Raw genomic sequence first — 9,553 nt, forward strand, 5'->3', positions numbered from 1 at the left:
TCATTTCATCAAACACTTGGTGAGCAACAACAATATCAAAGTAACCGAGTCACTGAACTGGTTCGATTTGAGTTGGGTTCGATCTAAGTCGAGTCAAGCTCGAACAAGCTTGAACTGTCAGTGAAGTGTGAACTGACCGTGGGTGTACTAACAAGCTAAAAAAAAAAAGCTTGAACTTGGTTTGAAATTTTTTCAAACTAAAAAGTAAAATTGACTCAGTTCGAACTTAGATCTGACTCTTTTTTTAGATCAATTGTTAAAAAAATCCGTTAAAATGAATGGACGGAGTGGATAAATAACATATATCACGGTGGGCCCTACAAGACTTAAAAACTAGGAATCAGATTGGCTATTCCCTCTGACACCCGCCCCTGGCTGGTGGTTAGTGCCCCGTGGGGCCCACCATGATGTATGTGTTTCATCCATTCCGTTCATCCATTTTTATAGATCATTGTAATAATTTAAAAAAAAGAATTATAGGGATATAAATCTTAGGTGGACTACACCACAGGACAAAAATAATGATTGGATATCCACTATTAAAATCCTCCTAAGGCCTAATGTGTTATTTATTTGACATACAATCTGTTGATTAGGTCATAAATACCCAGATGAAGGGAAAAAATAAATATCATCTTGATCCAAAACTTTTATGGCCCCCAAAGCGTTTTTAACGGTCAACGTTCATTAAACACTGTTTCCTGTAATGTGGTCCACTTGAGAATGAGATATAACTCATTTTTTATTTTATGCTATAAAATGATCTATAAAAATAGATGGATGGAATGGATGAAACACATACATCATAGTGGGGCCCACAGAGCACCGACCACTAGCCAATGGCTAGTGGCAGGGGAAGTAGCCAATCTGTTTCCTAAAAACTAAGCCCCTCCCAAAACCAAATCCCGCGCCCGCCCTCCCGCCCCTCCCAAAACCCAAATCCCTCAAACGTCTCTCGCGCGCCCACCCCTCTCCCAAACTCTCTCTCTCTCTCCCTCTCTCTCTCTCTCTCTCTCTCTCGCGCGCGCGCGCGCGCGCGCCGAATACCAGCCGCACTGCCGAATCCCTCTTTTCTCCGATCAGAGAAATCCTCCGCCATCGATCTCTCTTCTTCCAATCGGACGGTTACTCCTGGCTTCCTTTCAGATAGAGAAGTCCCTAACTTTGGAGGTTCTGCTATTTCAAATGTTGTTTCTAGTGGTGGTGGTGGTGGAGTTGCTGCTGTTTCATCAGCTCCAAGAGCTTCTCATGAGGCTAATTCAAATGGATCTTCTTCTATTGTGAGTTGCCATAAGTGTGGAGAGCAGTTTGGGAAATGGGAGGCTGCAGAAGCACATCATCTCTCCAAGCATGCTGGTATTTGTTTTTTCTTTTAATTTTTAAAATTTTGGATTTTTGATATGGATATGGTGGATTTCATCTTTATTGATATTACTTTGTATTTTGGAAATGACATTTGCATCCACCCTGATGAATTTTCATGCACCCATTTTAGGTTAGGTTTTGGGAATTGGAATTGCTCTTGATGTGTTTTTTCCCCTTGGGGAAAGGATATAAACCCCTAATTGATTGATTTTCATGCACCCATTTTTCCATTTTTAAATACCACATTTTTGTACTGCAATTCACAAAAGATGAAGGGATTTGGGATTTCTCGATAATCAAATTCAGAGAGAACTGATTCTTCTTCTATCCTCAGATTTTTGCATTCTAGAACTTTGTTTCATTGCTAGAATATAAGCATTTAATTCTAGTGATTTTTTTAGGCATTAGGGTTGTTGGCCAAATGCTTCAGCTAACCAGTACTCCTCATGATCGATGTATGTAGAGTCAGGCTGACCCTTTTGAATTCTTCAAAAAAATGCTATATCATTCTCATGATTTGTTATCTTTATGCTTTTCTGTGATCTAGGCCATTGGTATGATGGGCCACACGCCGCATTGCTTGATTCCTGCATTCTTTTGTGCTCTTTGGAAAGCATTCTTTAAAGGCTGGAGGTGGCAAGAATTTAGGGCCTGCAGCAATAACTATTGGCTTCCTCTGTGTATGAGGTCTGCTTGAGATGAGGTCTGCTTGGGATGGAAGTTCATACTCTGCCATCTCAATCATCAACATCATCATCATTAAGCCTTATCCCAACTAATTGGGGTCGGTTACATTAATCCTTTTTTTCCCTGATTTATGTGGTGTTTGGATCCGTGGGCCATTCACATTAAACGACACTAGAAGGCATATCAATATTCAACATCCTCCTGCCATGTGTACTCAGGGACATGGAAGCTATTTTGTTAATTTGAAATAGTTGTAATCACAATTTGAAGACTACCTTAAACAATTGCAATTTTGTTAATTTCTACTCTATTGAACTAATTATTTCAATTCAATTTGATTGTGCATCCAAACACTTCTCCATCTAGTCCCATACAGTCAGTGAACATATTCCAATTGTATATGGACTGTTGGCTGTTACACTTTTGACCATTCATTTTGAAGCTGAAAATCACATGGCCTGCATTGCCCATTGTGTAAAGAAGAAATGAAAGATGCTGCTTGAAAATCACAGGTTGGTGGCAGATTATCTCTAATATGTTCTCTTTTTTTTTTAAAAAATTTTAAATTTAATTTTTATGGGATATGATTGTAGGATGTGCATTTCCAATATATTAATTGTAAGTTGCAGCTATCTTTGTGTTATCTACAAAAAAATTTCAGCAAAATTTTATTTTGTCATCCATAGATTTTCTCCTCCTCCAAGTCAATCCATTAGTCATAGGGAAATCAACTGGGACAAGTAAAATTTCTAATTTCTCCAATTTTAAGTGATTCTTTTTATTGGCCAACAAGGAGTCGAGATTGTTTCCTATGGGATTGCCACCAATTGTGTTGTAGTGCTGATTTTGTGTTTCTGTTTGTGGCCATGTTTGGATTGTGCTTCTAAGGGTTGCTTGTAGGCTGGGTTTTTAAATTTGTTTTTAAATTATTATTTTTATATATTTTACACACTCACACTCACACACACCCTACACACTCATGCTAGTGGAATTTCACCACCCATGGGTACTCGAACCCTTGACCGGGTGTTGAAACTCCTGAGAGTCTACCACCCAAGCAAGTGTAAGGACCCACTTGTAGGCTGGTTATTTGTAACCAATTATGGAAAAATGCCAACCCTTGACCGGGTGTTGAAACTCCTGAGAGTCTACCACCCAAGCAAGTGTAAGGACCCACTTGTAGGCTGGTTATTTGTAACCAATTATGGAAAAATGCCAGCACATTGTCAGTTTCAAGAGGGGCCTTAAAAATTCACTTCCTCTGGTTTTAGTATTTTCTCTGCCTTCAGTATCAGCAACATGTGAAATCTTAGTACGCTAGTGTAGATAATAGCTTTATTCTGGTTGGGAAATGTTGATTGCAAGCTTGGAATCATTAGCAATTCATAGTACTATCTTTTCTGGTTTTACAGGTGAAGCTTAGGGAGATGAAGCCAGGTGTCTTGTCACAGGAACTAAAAGAAGCTCTTGGTATGCCAGATGGTGCCCCTCCTCCCTGGCTTATCAACATGCAGGTGGGATGAGCAAATAAGTATTTACAAATCAGTCAAATATAACTAGAAAGAACAAAATGCAGAAACAAACAGCATCATTGTAAATGGCACTTTGAAATGATTCAACAAACTCTTCAATTGTAAGTGTGCACCACTTGTAATGTGTGAGGATTGCTGGCCTTCCATTTGGTAGATCCCACTGGGTCAATGGCCTGACCCAGCCAAGCGATGACAACAAGGATGGCTGCGATCTTTGGCCTGCAGTCTGGGCTGGCTTGGGACTAGGTTCTTTACCTCATGTGCTCTCTTTAACTTATGTTCATCATGGCCTGCATTGGCCTAACTGAACCCATTTGTTACCCTACAATACACCATCTTGAGATGGTAACATGACATTTCCACAAGGGTTGGGCTTTCCAGATATGTATGTATGCATGTATATATGTATGTATGTATGTTTAAACAAAATTGAAACTCACCTTGCTCCCTTGATTCCATACATATACACACATGCATATATGTATATCTGTATATACCTAAGATGTATGTATATGTATGTACACAAACCTATGTGGCGATTGTGGGTTTTCTTTAGTTTAAACATTTTCTATTTTACTATCCAAAAAACGTTTTTGCCCATGATTACTCTTATTATATGTGATCACAAAAATCTTATTTTTCTTGTCAATCTGTCACTTGTGTAGAACATCCAAAAATCAGCAGGGTCCACCAACAGGTGTTTCCTATCTAAGTAAATAGGTCAACCTGATTTTTACAGCAGGTGATATTTGGTGGGGTCCATATTTTCATAGGTGGGATGTTAGCAAACATGACAGGTTGGTGGGAAGGAGGGGACTGTGTGAATCATTTCTCCTATTCATTATGAAGGGAAAAAAAAAATCATTCACTAAGTTAGGAATTGTGTATGGGATAGATCCAGGGATTTGCGCTTCTCATTTACGGTTTCTCAAATTTTGTAGCTTTAAATGTTCTAATCATGCGTTTGCTTACACCATTGAAAAAAAGAATCATGTGTTTGCATACAAGGCGAGGGTGATTTATAGCTTGTGGACATGCTCTTGCTTTTTCTCATTTAGGCACACATACACACATCCATCCATATATCCATATATATATGGATGGATATAGCAAATGAATGTAATTTGAGAGCAATTGATATGTATCAATTTTCAAGAGGCAAAACTAGGTTTTTGAGAGGATTTTATTTGTTTCTGTTTTTATGTTTACGTTTGTTGATTATTTTTCCATGAATTTGGTACCTCAATAAGTAAAAAAACAAACAGAAGCCATTACCTGATTAACTTTTCTGAATTTTGCAAAATTTAGAAAATATATGAGAAGGTTTTCGCTAGTTCTGATATTTTTCTCTTATCATTTGATTATTTATTTATTGTCTTTTGAAAGACAGCTTTTTCTCTTGTTATTTGATTGGATAGTTCCATCTTTTTTCAAAGCATAAACTGTCAGATTGATTTTCTTTTATCCTTACTATAGGTATGATGGCCAACGAGCTCAGATTTTGTGCTCTTGCATCCCCCATGTGGGTTGGATGAATCACCATGGTAATAGAGATGGTGGAAAAAAAAGGAAGTAGTAGTCTAGCCTGTTTTGGGCCTCAGTTCTTATATGATCTTCATGCCTTGAGTTTGTGCTAGTGTGGCTCATGGTTCAATTATCCAAACCACTAATATGATGGGTTTCGCTGTTGATGACCCACACACCAAAGTTCCTCAAGATTGAAATATTCCAACCCTTCAATACCTAGCCAAGAAGTACACATTTAAGAAAGAAAAAATAGTGATAGTTCGAACTCAATAGAAAACTGGCCAAATATCAATGACTAGGATCTGGCAATCTTGGCTTCTTCTTTTTTTTTTTTTTTGAGTGCATCACATCAACAATTTAAACCACTGAACCATGTAGTTTGGCATGCGCAAAACTTGTGGCAGTGACAGATGTTGATAAGCCTTCATACTTCTTTGTCATTTTACGTCTGCTTATTTATAACATGTGGGCTTTTCTCTAGATTGGTCATAACATGTTCTAGTAGTGGAACCTAGTTCAAATGATGCTGGTTCTTTAGTTCTCATTTTTGGTCCCTTAGTTATTGGACCTTATCATAAAAGCTACCTTCTCCTATGGTCCATCTGCTTTGTATTATTTCCTGTCAGAGGAGGAAATGGAGATCCTTCTACTAGAAACTGCAGATTTTACTGTAGATTTCACTGGCGCAAAGCTGCAAAATATATTTTAGTTACTTCCTAATGAATTGTTTCTATTTTCCCATTAGGAGATTTTTTTTAAACCATCTTGCAACTGATTGGTAGGAATGAACCTGGAATTTTAACTGCTAGAAAGGATTTAGACTACATTGGATGAGAAGAACTGTTGGAAGCCTTGAAGAGGGTAGGTGTTTTGTTTTGTTTTTTTCCCACTTACATGGATAATTATAGTGTTTCACTAATTCAACTGTGTACACATGTTCTCAATCTACCCACTTGCAGCAAAAGGGTACGTTTGAAACCGGTCAAGAAGATAGTACTGAAATTCTGGAGGAGTTAAAGCTGAGGTTGGCATACAGGGAAGCAGCTGTGGCTGTTCTTGCATGCTACAATCCAAATCCTCACCGTCCTTTCACTGAGGTCAATGCTAGAATGATTTCTTTATCAGTCGATAATTTGTTTCAAGATCAGAGGCTTATTTGTGTTAAACCACATCTGGAATTTGTTGCAGACTAATATTCGTTCCATTCGCAGCAAGCCAAATATGCGTTATGTTGAGACTACCAGAAGGTTTTTTTGAGAAAGTTAGATTATGTAGAATCTATAGTCCGTGCATGTGCCCGTAAGTCTTATATCTCTCTTTCCTTTAATTACTCCTTTTTTTTTTTTTGTCCTTGTGCCAAATAGTTCACTGTTCAGGTGCATAAGCCAATCAAATTATCATTGGCTTATGGATCTAGTGCATGCATGTCACATGTGCAGTAATGACATGGGGCATGGTACCTCCCATGCCTCCAATGGCACTAGATCTGGTCCCTTTCTGGTTACTTGAGTGTGAATTTCACACAATTTTGCTTGGTGCACTCCATCTTGACTCAGGTGTTTATTGTCTCATTTGAATTTTCTGTTATCTATAGAGTTTTTCAGCGGTACTGGGTCCGAATGGAAGTGGTAAAAGCAACATCATAGATGCAATGCTCTTTGTATTTGGGAAACGAGCTAAGCAGGTAAGCTCCATTTATATGTGGGAATCTAATCTGGGTCATAGATGCAATGCTCTTTATATTGATTTGTTGCAAAACTTTCATAATTCCTTGTGACATTTTTAAATTTTAATGTTATCCATGTCATTGATATAAGAATGTGAACCTTTCATCCATGACTAAAGTTTTTCCTTTATATAGCAATATCACAACCCTTTAAACAATGACTCTTTTACATTTAGTCTCTATTTTATTTTTTTCTTTTTGTTGATTGTCCTATTGATGATCGATTGCAAGTAATATATAGCCAATGGTCCTGCGTGCAATGGGAAGAAGTCCGCTGTTATTTTTTAATGGAGAAGAGCAGTAATATTGGTCTTCATTTTTTGAATTGGTAAAAGTTTCCTACATTTTGAGGTTTTAGGAGTTTAAACTGACACCCTTTTATTTTCTTTCGTATTGATTTTTGGGGATGGATTTGCCATTGCAGCTGGAGGTAACCAAAATTTACATCTTCTTCATTTTTGGTTATACACCGGTTTGGGTATATGTTTTAGGTTATGAGATATATATATATATATATATATATATATATATATATATATATATATATATATATAGAGTCATGCTCCCCTGCGCACCTACGCACGTACGCACCTTTGCACACGTGCCATGGGTGTCTAATCTGAACGGTCCATGTGATGCGGAATCCCATAAAACCTCACGTGACAAATTTTCACCCTGATCTAATATTCTAGTGGGCCATAGCAAAGAGAAATAAAAATCAAGGGAGGAAACTGTTTTCATTTTTCATGGCCCATCAAAGTTTTATATCAAAGTAAAACTTGGTCCTGGGGGATTTCACGACGTGCTGCTTCACATGAACGGTTTAGATTTTGGATCCACATCATGTATGATAGGTTCTCCAAAAAGTTCGTATGTAGTACGTACGAATTGGCTGTGTGTGTGTGTGTGTGTGTGTGTTATATATATATATATATATATATATATATATATATATATATATATATATATATAATTCTTTAAGTGGAACTTTTGAGAGGGTGATAGGACCTGCCAAGGCTGGTGATGGATCTGGCAAGAAGGATGTGGTCGCAGTGTAGCCTGGCCTTAGCAACTAGGTGGAATTGAATAGACCCTTATGATTTATTATTATTTATTTATTATCATGTTCACATGACATGGTTATAGTAGATTTGAGTGTTATTTGAATGAGCTTATCATAATGTCATAATGTCTTCTGATTGTTTCTATGGTAAATGAATTTGCTAGATTGCTCATCAGGGTTCTTTTACTCAAGGAATGAGCTATATGCATTCCCAGGTAAAGATTTCATCTCAATATCACTTGCTTACTGAAAATATAAATCTTGAAATTTGATATTGTATATGCTATTCAGTGGCATTTTTGTATGAATGCAAACCTTTTTTCTTCAATGGGCCTAAAGATTTGATTTTGTAGGAAGCCAAATCCTTGGAGAAAGATTCTATTTGTCACATTTGGGCATGGGAAATGTGATTCTGTTGAATCCAGAAAATTTGTTTGGATACTGGGAAAGAATTGAAAGGAATTCTATGGTGCAGGTACCTATTTATAAAAAAAAAATTCAAAGAAGTGAATGATTAGATTTTATGTTTTTCGGGTGATGTTAGAGTTGGCATAGTATTTCATAGGGAATGGTTAGATTTTATGTCTGATAAAGGGTTTCCTAAGAAAACTTGGAAGTGTACGTTGATATGCAGAGCTGGATGGTTGTAGAATTGCTACTGAAATGCAAAAGAGTTCACTGTTAAAACAGGGGACAATAGGAAAGCAACAAAAACTGCGATCCTCGCCAGCGTGACAATATTTATAGGGGTGGCCATCTTGGGTTCAAGCTTATACTACTGTAAATGGGGCAAGAAGAGCACAACGAGGTAAACTTCTACCTGAGAATCACAAAATCCTGGACATTCTTAGGCCTTATTTGGTAGACACTTAAAAATGATTTGATCTCATTTTAATTAACAATAAATATGTAAACTTCTACCTGAGGATTTAGTTATCCTTCAAAAAAAAAAAAAAAAAAACAACCAAGGATATTTTTTGTAGCTTCAATGTAATCTTTCTTGTTTTTAACAAAATGATTAACGGACGACATTCTCTTCTATTCTATCAAGTTGTTCATGCATATGAATCTCCTTGTACACATTCTTCTTATGATCTCTTAACCTACCAATGTATCGTCACTTTTTTAATTTCTCTCTGCTTTTCTTTTTTTTTTTTAGTTTATGTTTGGATGGATCTACGTAGTTTGGGTTTAGATGGATGTGAATGTGAATACGATGAAATATGTTATATAACAGGTGTATACTAGGAAGAGTATGATAAAATATATTGTGACAGGTGTATGTAAAGAATTTTGTGGTGAAAGAGACTTTTACCTATGGAATATTTCGTAGGTAAAAGTCTGCTCCACGTTTTTACCTACGAAAATATTTGTAGGTAAACATTTTGTAAATATTTTTAGCTACGAAAATATCCGTAGGTAGAGATTTTGAAAATCTTTTTACCTACGAACATGATAGTAGGTAAAAGTTTTGTAAATATTGTTAGCTACGAAAATATTGGTAGGTACATATTTTGAAAATCTTTTTACCTACGAACATGGTAGTAGGTAAAAGTTTTGTAAATATTGTATCTTTCCCAACGAAATTTGTTTTCGTTGGTAAAAGTTTTTCCCCTCGGTCTTTTAGCAACGAAATTTTCAACGAAAATTTTC

The 9,553-nt window shown here is 36.7% G+C and overlaps 2 long non-coding RNA genes across 2 annotated transcripts; both read left to right on the forward strand.

Annotated features, from left to right (window-relative positions):
* Positions 1-5,644: 5,644 nt before the first annotated feature.
* On the forward strand, positions 5,645-6,370 carry LOC131256130 (uncharacterized). The gene is made up of 3 exons (XR_009176598.1): positions 5,645-5,972; positions 6,071-6,208; positions 6,300-6,370. It is a non-coding gene; the product is annotated as an uncharacterized LOC131256130 (long non-coding RNA).
* Positions 6,371-8,062: 1,692 nt separating this feature from the next.
* LOC131256131 (uncharacterized) lies at positions 8,063-8,422 on the forward strand. Its single transcript, XR_009176599.1, has 2 exons — positions 8,063-8,115; positions 8,254-8,422. It is a non-coding gene; the product is annotated as an uncharacterized LOC131256131 (long non-coding RNA).
* Positions 8,423-9,553: the final 1,131 nt, after the last annotated feature.

Source organism: Magnolia sinica, chromosome 9 (genome assembly GCF_029962835.1).
Source record: "Magnolia sinica isolate HGM2019 chromosome 9, MsV1, whole genome shotgun sequence".
NCBI classification, from domain to species: Eukaryota; Viridiplantae; Streptophyta; class Magnoliopsida; order Magnoliales; family Magnoliaceae; genus Magnolia; species Magnolia sinica.